The sequence below is a fragment of the Crinia signifera genome, unplaced genomic scaffold, assembly GCF_055691185.1.
Source record: "Crinia signifera unplaced genomic scaffold, ASM5569118v1 HAP2_SCAFFOLD_406, whole genome shotgun sequence".
Taxonomy (NCBI): Eukaryota; Metazoa; Chordata; class Amphibia; order Anura; family Myobatrachidae; genus Crinia; species Crinia signifera.
The window spans coordinates 23,012-35,544 of NW_028142299.1; positions in this window are offsets into that span (position 1 = coordinate 23,012).

A 12,533-nucleotide genomic window follows, 5' to 3' on the forward strand; every position below is an offset into this window, starting at 1 on the left:
AGTTAGTAAAACTGAAGCTAAAATGTAGATCGCAAGTCTGATCCTCAAATGCTTTTCAAGTACATAATTGACAAAAAAATAATTACAGCAGAATATTAATTATAATTGTGCAAGATCAAAAACAAAGCCGCTTTATTAAATGTGTTATTTCTGGTCACAGAAAAGGAAATAGGTTAGCAATATCTTATGTACAGTACAGCAGTGAATATTACTTTTCTAGTTGGGCACATAATAGCCGATGTATACCTAGTATGATATTGCGGGTGGCTAATGCTCCATCAATCTAGCATCAGAGTGATATACTGTACCGATGGAACCCCGCCATTCGCCGAGCAGAGCGTGCTTACAATACAGTATACTGTACTGTAGTATGAGACGCTTGTGCGCTATGAGACGCCCGTGAACATCGCTTCAAGCACACACACTGCAGCACACATTTCCCGTATGCGCAGTGAAGATTTCAAAAAGTGACATCTGGTGGATGATTACTGGTATTGCACTTATCCGGAAACGCAACTGCGATTTGTCAAGCTTTTAAAATGGGCCGCCATGGCTGGCTGGCGGTGCAACAGCCATAGGTAGGCTAAATGAGCGTCTCGGCATCTGTATGTTTAACCTTTTCCTGACCACTTATTTTATTTAAATGTTTGAAACAGCCTATACTATAAACCATATGTACTATTAAATATTAATACTGTATTCCATGCAGCATCCAGTGTATATAAAGACCAATTTTTAGGGCTTTTACCCCCCCCCCCCCTCCCCGCCCCCCCAGATTCCTGTTCTTACTCCAATGCAGAGCGGGAGATTTTGGATTACATCTTTAAACCCCCCTCTAAAAATCCTGGATTTGCCACTGGCATGTATCACACTTTGGACTGCACCGTACTTTTCACTTGTAGATGCATGCTCAGCAGACTACCCATGTTCAAGGATCCTTTTTTATGTCCTCTACCTCTGCTTTTACTGATTGCTGACATGGCTTTAGTAAGTGTAGTGCCTGTGTCAATAGTTGTATTCATTGGCTTTGCATCTGATATTTTATATTTTGGAAGAATAGCTTGTATGTCTGCTGATCAATCGTGACAATTCATGGATTTAAATTTTAGAATATCCTCCAGCCTATCGGGTGATGTTAAGGCCCTTGGTTTTTTCATCTTGAATTTGAGTTTAAACAGCTGCTTGACACTTGCTATGTGCTATTCTTGACAGATCATCAAAACACTCAGCAATGATGAATAACTGTTGCTACTGTATATTTGCTTTTAGTAGAGACTGTGACTAATCTCTTCTATCAATTCTCCATGTACGAAAGTCTAATTGGTGTAGCAACAAGACATGCATGGCAGGGAAAGACGAAATGTAATGTACCGTACCTTGCCACAGGCGAGAAGATTTCACTGTAGTTGATTCCTGTTTCTATAATTTTAGAACAAAACAGGCTTTATAATGCCCAATGGTTCCATATGCATTCAACTTTGCTTCAACTTGTATCTTTCTTGTCTAGTCATCAATAAATATAGAAATATCAGTATCCACTTATTAAATTCACTTCTATTGGACCACAAACACTTGGTTGTTGACATTAGGAAGGAAAAGTGGGCTGTTTATACCCTTACTACAAACTTTCACATATCTGTGTCTATTCCCATGACCATTCCATCAAGGAGTTTCTGGACTATATTGTACTCTAGATGGCTGAGCTGCCTGGGCCAGTTTCCATAGATTGGCTTGAATCAGAGGCTGTCATCGCACAACATATTGCTGTGTATAGAGTATACATTGCTGGTATTGGATTGCTGTTCCAGTCCCTCTGTAATTCTTCAGAACACATTTTCCCTCTGTGAAGTTGACCTTGAATCCTTTCTGCCCTACGATAAAACTGGAAAGAGGTTTGTCACATATCTAATAATAATAACACATCTTGAATGTCTGTCACTATGGGGGTTATTCTAGTTCATTCTTTCTGACAAAATCCTTCTTAGATGGACAAAACCATGTGCACTGCAGGGGGGCAGATGTAACATGTGCAGAGAGAATTAGATATGGGTAAGTTTTTTTGTTTCTGTGCAGGGAAAATACTGACTGCATGATTTTACACTGCAATATAGATCTCACTTTGAAGAAAAACCCCACCCAAATCTAATTCTCTCTGCACAAGTTACATCTGCCCCACCCGCAGTGCACATGGTTTTGTCCATCTAAGAAGGATTTTGTCAGAAAGAATGAACTAGAATAACCCCCTATGTTTTCACCATGATTGTCTCAACTTTTATGATTGTAAGGACTAAAGTGCCTTTTGTCTCCCGAGTCAATGTACCAGCAATCTCTTTTACTATGTGACACTTAAGGCTCATTTTTCTTGTCACAGTTCTTTATCTGTGTGGCATTTGTATCATTAAGTTTGCATTCAGAGACCTTGTGCCCAATTTGTGAATTACAAAACTCCTATAGTTGGGGTTTGTAATCCTTGTGCTTATTTCACTACTCACACACTCAGCACTTGTTTTAACTGTTATATATATTCCTGTAACTGCAACCATTTTGTCCAGTTGATCGCTGTTAATAGCTACTACTAAGAAATTCAATTCAGGCAATAGGATCCATCACATCTAAAGTGACTTCCTACAGACAATTTCTGATATACAGACAGCATCTTGTTCGTATACTGTTCTTTTTTCTGCAGTCACTCATTTTGGTATTGTATTAGACCTAATCTGTGTTATCTTCATGAGACATTAGCCTTCAAATACTGTCCGTAGGGCTCTCTACCCTGTCCTACTCTGCCTTGTGGTCATCTTGGTAAAGGTACCTGGCTGGCTTCACTACAGGAGATAAGAGACCGCACCAGAATATCATCTTCTCCAACCAAATGTAGAGGTGAATTCATTTTCCAAGATGCAGGTTCAGAAGCTGGTTTGTGTTTGTTTCTTTCCCTTATGAATGGTAACCAATTATAACTTTGGTGTTAACTTGATTGAACACTTTTTCCCTTTTATAAACAACCTCTTATGAGTTTCAGAGGATATAATTAAAGAAGTTTAAAAGAGAGTAGAAAATCCCACAAATAGGGCTTTCTAACCCATCTTCGGAATCTTAATCACAAACTGAATCATATGTTTAATGATGTTTCTTTCCATAGCCACTAAAATTATTAATGAGAGTCTTTCGGCACAGAGCTTTCCATCTTATTATCACTTAACTGGTCTGGAATAAAATTAATATTCTTTAGGGTCACAAGGTCATTGGTTTCATCTCCAACAACTCCATTAAGAAAATTGAGACAGCGTGAGGCATAAACGGCACTTTCATGAGCTATGATGTGGAATTTATGCAGGTGTAGTAATAGGAAGCACTTGACCCCAGTTGTACCCATAGGAAATAGATAAGTGAGTGTAACTTTTCTTCTTTGCTATGCATATTGCACTCTCTCCACAAAGCTTCTATTGCTGTGCTGATTGGACAGATGTGTTTGATGTGTAGACAGAATTATACATTCTTTAAGTATATCTCAAAGTGAAAGAAGGCATTCTTGCCCTTGTCTCCTAGTATTTTCAGGTGCATCACAAATTTTGGGGATGCATTGTGCACAATTCTGCAAATTGCAGCACTGGATGGGACCATGAAGATGTGAATCACCTGATCATGGCCTACAAACCTCTCTCTGTGATGTCACCCATGGGATCATCTTGAGCCAATATTAAAAAAGTCAGCAAATGGTTATTCAACCAACTAATGCACTCAGAACTAGCTCTTTTATCGATGTGGCGTGCTTCATACCTCATTAAGAATAATTATTATTCTGTGTCTATTTAATGCCCCAAATTAATACATGACAACAAATAGAGCTTGTGTGAAAGATTTTTATTTTGCTTTTAAATAATACCAACTTCTGTTGGACAGGCTAGAATAGGGTAATAGAATGTGTATCATGTCCAAACAGAGTGCAAATTATGATTCTTCAAGGTTACTGTAAGGCATTTTCTCACTGTTACCTCTGAGCTACAGCTAACATTACTATCTGGGTATTATGATGTATTAGCATTGTTCTGGTATTAAGCAAGCTGCTATACTAGGGGGCAGTTGTCCAGCGTGTCCAGCATCAGAAGCACTGTTTTTGTCTCTTAAAACATCGTACAACCACCTGACAGGTGTCTGTACTCAGACTTAGTTTAGACTTGACCAAACTTAATACCTGGCCTAGATTCAATGCAACCACATCCTCCTGTTCTATATCCCTGTCCTGTCAGACTTAGCCTTAACCAACCTGATGTTAACCTTAGCCTTAACCAACCTGGCCCTCAGGTGAAGGCAACATCTCGTCTACCTTTATTTACCTGTCTGGTAAGACAACTCTTCTCCACCTTCTTCCAGAGTCCCTTCTCATTACTCATACATTTCCTTGAGAGAGCATCAGCATTGAGGTGATGCTTCCCAACGTGTACCTCAAATTTGTATGGCCGAAAAATCAGTGGGTTACATGACCTTTCACTTCTTAGATGACCTATAGTACCTTAGGGACTCTATGGCCCATTAAATTGTCTAGACCATTTGCTTTTGTTGAGTACTTGTGCTCTTTGAGGCTGATTCAGATCTGTTTGCACAGGTCTAAATTTGGCCCTGTCTCCGATGCGCATGTGCAGGCCCCGGCTGGGCAACGCGTTTGGCTAAGTTACTCTTCTCTGAGGCGCTTAAATTTCTGAGTGACAGGCAGGGGGCATGCCTGGGTGGACCCCTAGCATTTCATGGGTGTGCCCACAAAAACGGCAGGCGAAGCCAATAGAAATGGTGGGTGGACCCCAGCGAATGCAGGCGTGCCTGTTCCTGCTTGGGGTGGGCAGATGATGTCACAATTCGCAGAAGACAGTCAAGCTGAAAAGTAAGTCCTGAGTTACTTTCAGCTGATCATTTGATGGTGCGTAACCATCGAATAATTTTTCCTCTGCGCGGGCGCATTCGAGCAGATGTCTAAGCGCACACATCCGCTCGCAGTGTAGCGAGGGGATTTGGGCAGCGAGAGGGGGTAATCGCCAGGGGCGGCCTTAACCTACTCACTAGGCTCTAAATATACTCGATTAGTGGTGCCGCTCTAGTTTCAAAGACAGTTATGAGCTGCTGGTAATAACCCACTAGACTGAGAAATGTTCTAAACTGAGACTTTTGTTCTGACTTGAGCCAAGTTACCACTGCTTCAACTTTTTTGGGCTGGGGTTTGTTCTGTCCTCTTCCTACAGTACTTTGCCGCTAGCATTCTTGTAACACACTTTTCCGGATTAGCCTTAAACCTGTGCTCTTGTAGAGACTGCAAAACTTCCTCTGCACCCCAGAAGGTGAGTCGTCCAGTCTGAGCTGAAGATGACAATGTCATTGAGGTAAGCCACTGCATACTTCCAATGAGAAAAATAAATTTGTTCACGACCCTCCGGAATGGTGCATGGGCTCCTTGTAAACCAAAGGCTAACACTTACTTTATATTGGAACAATCCCTCTGGGGTAGAGAAGGCTATTTTTGCTTTGGCAGTATCACTTAAGGGTATCTGCCAGAACCTTTTTGTCAAGTAAGAAGTGGTTAAATTATTGGAAAACCTTATTTCCCCTTTTGTACCAGCACAATGGGAATGTTCAACTTACTGTTTGACTGCTCTATAACCCCTACTCTTCCCCTCGTTTTACTGCAGCCCGTTGTGTTACTATCTCGAGTGGCATAATATCATTTTGTATTATCTGGGTTTTCCTAGGGATGGCAGAAAAAACGTCCAGGATTTGTATTCCGATCTATAACCTCTTGTGAACGCTCAGTAAAATACAATTCCCTCTCAGAGAGAAGAATGCTCAATTGCTCAGTGGTTGGTACAACAGTTAGTTGCTTGTTAGTTATAACTTTTGATATTAATACTTGGGGTATTAAATCTTGGCCGCTTTTCCCGACAGGGCAAATTACCCCCATGCCTATTTAATGTTGCCCTTTCCGACAGCATTGAAGGCGGATTCAGACAAAATAGTTCCAACTTTAAAACAAGTCGGATCTGTTTTGTCAGAAATGGCTGCGGATTGTAAAATTCACTTTAGTTTTTTCGACAATCAACGTCCGTTTTCCCCAACCCGCCCACTTTCCCCACTCCACTGGTGGAACATTGAATTCCGAGCAAAAATGGTCAGTCAGAATCCCAGATTGAATACAGCCCTTAGTCTATTAGTAGAACTCCATTCAAAGGTGATTATATGCCAAAGAAATTATACTGCTACTGTATCTGTCGTCCACAAGTGTGTTCCCGGCTGCTGGTGCTTCCCTTTTTTGTACATCCTTATCTGGAATGTACTATAATACGCGGTCTACCCAGAGTGAATGTTCAATAATACAATAAAAGTGTAGCACTATCAGATGCCCAGCCGGGCAAGTAGAGCAGTGTAAATGACATGATGTAAATATATCCAAGTTGCAGTCCAGTATGTGAGGGCAAAAGGGGCAACAGTCCCGCTAGTCTGTAAAAGTCTAATGGTGATATGATATGCTGGGGGTTCCACATTGGTCGGAGCTGAGCGGTTAAGGTGAGTGCATGCACCGTAGGCAGGGAGGGGTCTGGTGCTAGGCTCTCAGCATGCTGATTGGTGGATGGATGGAGCTATCCCCCAAATAAAGTGCTGACAGCCACTGTTACAAATGTTTATATTATGCATTTATCATATTATAGTGTATTATTGTTGCAATGAATAAAATGTTTCGGTACTTGTTTCCTAGCACGGCCACAATCGGGGGTAATCGTGTACCTTAACTTAAGGTACACGATTACCCCCGATGGACCCGATTTCCTTTGAAATCAGGTCCATTTAGCCGGCTAGGCACAATATCAGGGGCATCGCGTCGGTCGGGACCATTTACAATGGTCCCGACGCGACCGACGCGATGCCCCCGATTTCCCCATAGGATTCAATGTTAAAAAATATTTTAACATTGAAGGAAAGGTAAAATATCGGGGGCATCGCGTCGGTCGGGACCATTAACAATGGTCCCGACGCGATGCCCCCGATTTCCCCATAGGCTTCAATGTTAAAAAATATTTTAACATTGAAATCGTGTCGGAAAAGGTAAAATATCGGGGGCATCGCGTCGGTCGGGACCATTAACAATGGTCCCGACGCGATGCCCCCGATTTTTCCATAGGCTTCAATGTTAAAATATTTTTTAACATTGAAATCTTGAAAAAATGTGAAAAATGTGAAATGGGCCCATTTCACATTATAGATGTCCCCGTCGTCACCCCACGATAGACGCCATCCCGAAGCGTGGCGAGTGCAGCGAGCCCGCGAGGGGCGGCGGTGCGCGTCCTCCGACCTTTTCATTCCCCTACTATCCACGTCGGCGTGGAGTGAGAATAGAAAAGTGTGGCGAGCCCGAAGCGTGGCGAGCGCAGCGAGCCCCGCGTGGGGACGCGTATACCTGTGAAGTTATACGCGTCCCCTCGCCGGGCTCGCTGCGCTCGCCACGCTTCGGGCTCGGTGGCTCGCTGCGCTCGCCACACTATTCTATTCTCAACTCCACGCCGACGTGGATAGTAGGGGAATGAAAAGGTCGGAGGACGCGCACCGCCGCCCCTCGCGGGCTCGCTGCGCTCGCCACCCTTCGGGTTGGCGTCTATCATGGGGTGGGGTGTACGCCGGGACATTTGGGGGGGTTGGGAATATTTTACATTGAATTCAATGTAAAATCGGGTCCCAGGGACCCGATTTACATTTCATTCAAAAAAAAAAAATCGGGTCCAAAATCGGTCGGTCGCGTCGATCGCATCGCATGCGACGCGATCGACCCGATTTTTCCGACACGACCACCCCGATGTAAATCGGTGTGGCCGTGCTAGGAAACAAGTACCTCGGCTTCTTTTATTTACAATATTTTTTATTAGTGTCCTCCTTTTTATTGGTAAGAGTAGTGAAATACAGAATAACCAGGGACACATATAGAGGTTTTCTATGTTGTTTGAACATGTTATGTGCTTGTTTTGAGAGTTATTTATGCTCTATCAGAGAATGTTTTCATGATGCTTATAACATACCTCCCAACATTGTCCAGCCTTGACGAATTTTGGGGGGGCATGGCCTAGCGATACAGGGGTGTGGCCTATTCCCGTGAGGCCATGCCCCATTTTCAACGCTTTTGAGGGCATGGCTAGCGGCTCTCTGAGCTGCTGGCTATGTCCCCAGCCCCTCAGGCTGCAGAATAGAGGCTGTGCGCATGTGCACAGCCTCTATTCTGCAGCCTGAGGGGCTGGGGAGATAGTGACAGGGTAGACTCCCAAGTGCCCCCACTGCCGCGGGACATTGCCGGCCCCAGGCGGGATGTTAAAAGTGGGACAGTTAGGAAGTATGTTATAAGGCATGTGTATTTTGCAAATGCATGGCCTTATGTTTCTGACGTATTCACTGTAAACTGCCCATGTGTTGCCGATGAGGAGTTATACACACCTCAATGTGTCTGATGCTCAACATATGGGCTGTAAAACGCTAAATGACTTCCCATCTGCAGCCATCTCTGCATCAGCCCATATCTCAGAAACTCCGCTATTACAGTCCAGGTTTTAGGGATATCCATTAATGAACACAAGGGACTTAATTATTACAGTACCTTACAATATCCTTAACATCTGGACTGTAATGACAGACACTATTTTCCCTATTCAGCCTTTGTATACCGTTTCCAGATCACAATGCCGTGTCGAAACCGGGCCCGGACCTTTCACACTAAACCCAGGTCACCTATTATTATACAGAGGGCAACCGGGTTTAACCCTTCTTATAACCCAGGTTGAATTTCCCGGTTGGTAGACCCGGGTTATTAAGTGTGGTGCTTTCACAGCGCACCTCCGCCCGTGTGGACCCGGCAGCAACTGGGCAATTACCCGGGTTAATTTTTTCTATCTGAAAGGGGTATTAGACCATGGGTATGGGTCGTAGGGTTGACACTATGAAGGTCTACATACATTAGGTCGACCACTAAAGGTCGACAGGGCTTAGGTTCACATGGCTAAGGTTGACAGGGTCGGAAGGTCGACACAAGCATTAGGGCAACAATAGGAAGGTCAACAATGAAAAGGTTGACATGAGTTTTTCACATTTTTTTTGTCCCAAATTTCGTAGTAAGTCAATCTGGACACCATATCAGTGTACCGAGTCCCCTTGCATGGCTCTCTGCACTTGCCAGGCTTCAGGACACTATTATATTCTCCCTCCACACCATAGTGGATGGTAGGGTGTGAAATTCCGCCTGTCGGCACAAGTTGGTTCAAAAATTTTTGAAAAACTCATGTCGGCCTTTTGACTGCCGACCTAATGTTTGTGATGACCTTCTGACTCGGTCGACCTAAGCCCTGTCAACCTTTAGTGATCGACCTAGCGATCGTATCCCTTTGACCCTTCATGTAATCGTGGCGTGCATCTGAGAGCTATATCATGGTGCATATCTGTTATGCAATCTAGTTTATGGACTTGTATCAGGGTTGCCTACCCTCCCGGAATGGCCTGGAGGCTCCCCGAAAATCGGGTCCCCCAGAAAGGTGGGCAACCCTCCCGGATACTGACGTGACCCCCGTATGTCCCTGGCCGCATAGAAAATTACGCAATTCACGTTTTTTTCGGGGACAGTGCTTAATATGCAAATTGCGTCATTCGGCCCCGCCCCTCCTCATCACAACCCCCAAAGTGCTGCAGACAGTCTCCTCTCTGGGCTTCTCCCGTGGAGACTTTAAAAGTAGGCAACCCTGACATGTATTTGTGCAATGCATGCATGACACGTACCTTAATGATAAAATATCACTTATTACCTAGATGAACCTCAAATCTGTTCCCCCGGTATATGCAACAAGGTCACATTCATCACCTTATGGATCTGTCCCTTGGTGTCTGCATCGCTTTTCCCAATTTTGCTGTAAAGACTTTCAATGCTTTATTCTGTATGTTGATCTGTCAGCTATGCAGCGAGTGTAAAGATCATTGTGCGGTGATGATTTCGCGTACCAGCTGCATTGACTTCATCTTCTCTGTTATAAAGGCGACGTGTCAGTGATTACTCCATGCTAGGGCTTTGCTTATCCAGATTAAAACAAGCAGATTTGCCTTAAATGAGGGAAGGAAAGCGGGCGGAAGAAAGCCTTCAGGATGTATGTGCTCACTCCAACAGAAATACCTAACCCTAAAAATAAATCCTTACAACGGAATCATTCTGTGATAACAATGGTAAGCTGTAACGGGGCTGTATCAGCATAAATCTATGGCAAAGTTCAAGAAAAACGTCTTCCTGCCGTTGTTACTGCACAATTCCGCTCCTGTTACACCTGAATGGCTCAACCGGTCTCATTATGCAAATAAATAAATAAATAACTGTCCTGCTGTTTTGTATTAGTCCTTGATTATTACAGACAGGTTTGGTTATTGTGGCTGCCCATTTTCCACCCTGAAATGCCCATTTGATGGAAAGACAAGTCACAGAACAGGATGGAGATACAGAACGCAAACTATGTAAATTGGCACTTGTGCGTACGTTGCATGTTAACACTCTAATTGTGTCTATGCAAAGACTAAGAATCAACCCCTTTGTAGTTACCTTTCTTTACTCTAGCCCAGGCATATCCAGTCTGCTGCCCTCCAACTGTTGTGAAACTACAAGTCCCATCATGCCTTGCCACAGTTTTGCTATTAGGGAATGCTAAACCTATGGCAAGGCATGCTGGGATGTGTAGTTTCACAACAGCTGGTGGGCTGGTTGGAAATGCCTGCTCTAGGCCCACAAGTGTATCTATGTCTTATCTCTCCTCTGAGGCACAGTTTGGGAGGAAGCGCTGCTGCGGCATCCTAAGCTGTTAGCTGCACAGTGCTCCTCTGTCCTCTCCTCTCCCGCGGCCCAGTTTAAATATTTCTGGAGGTAGAGGGAGCTGTGGGGCGGGCAGAAACTCGCAAGTGCTGGAGACACACTGTGCATGCCCTGTGGCCTTTCTGGCACCCGGAGCTCGCACTCCGCTGGAACCACCCTCCCTATGCCCCTGACAGTGTGCACACTCAGTTGGGAGGCTGTGGAGGCTTTCAAAGTCACCCGGATTCCGGGAAAATCCCAGAATCTGGGAGACTGCAAAAACGTCCTGGAGGGTTGCCACCAATTCAGGGAGAATCCAGGAAATCCTAGAGAGGTGGCAACCCCAGCAGTAGAGGTCTGTCTCTGGGAATATGGGGGATGCCATGTTTCCAGAGACCTGCGCATGTTCACAGTGTCAAATGCTGCAGAAAGCAGGGGGCCCAAAGAAAAAGTGCACATGGCTCTCTCAAAATGCCCTTACCTGGACCATTTGCAGTTCCTAATTCATAGTTTTTGTTTCCAAGTCAATGTTCAGCATAAAGTCTTACCAATGATTAACCTTGATTGAACGGCTATCTCTTTTTGTTTCCTGGATTTGGTTTTACACTTCATTTCCTAATTAACTATGTCACTTTGGACAGAATTAACTAATTACACTGCAGAACCCATAACAGAATATTGAATATTTGCCATTATTGACTAGATGAATGAAATCTAATTGGTTGCTATGGGTCACTTACTACTAGATAAATGATTCTCAACTTTCTACAACATTCTGTGATATGTGTGTATGTATGTATGTGCATATATATATTAGAGATGTGCGGCGGCCACTTTTTCGGGTTTTGATTTTGGATCTGGATCTCCCTTCGTGTTTTGGATCTGGATTGGTTTTGGCAATGGTTGGTTGTGGGTTTTGGATCTGGATTTTTATGAAAAAATGCTAAAAATGGCTAAAATAACAGAAATTGGGCCTGTTTTTTGCCCCTAAAGTATTATTAACCTCAATAACATTAGTTTACACTCATTTCTAGTCAATTTTGATCACTTCACAGCTTACACAATTGTTTTCATTTACTGTAGTTGGGCCAAAAGGGTATACCGAGGTAGCTGGATGAATAAGCTAAGCGACAGCAGTGGGCAGGGCCGGCGCTAGCCGCTCAGCAAGGTATGCAAAGCAGGGAGGCGCCAGGCTGGATAGGCGCTCGCTCCCTGCTCTGCACCTTGCTTGTGGTGTTGCTGCTGGCCGCCGCTGTGCCTATGACAGGATGCGGGACTGGCAGCGTAAAGCAGGACTCCCTGGGGAATGATGGGGGAATCTGCACTGAGCAGAGTGAGCAGCAGCATCAATCTTTCTAAATATCCGGGCAGCTAGGGCTCCTCCCGTCACATACCGGCTGGATGGTGATGGGCTCCGCCGCAACTCATATCAGGGTAGCAGCTGCAGCAGTATGAGCTCTCATATGTGATGGCATATGAGAAGCTCATGCTGTAACTGTCAGCACAGCACATGCTGCAGTGTGCTGTGGCTGTGCTGCTGAGGAGGACTCGGGGGGGAGGTCCGAGGATGATCAAAGTGAAAGTATCCCTCTATATAAAAAAAAAAAAAAAATCCACGAAGGGGGCGTGGCCACGCCTCCCACCAATAAGGCCACGCCTCCATGTTTTACTGGGGCCCTGGTCTCTTGTCAGC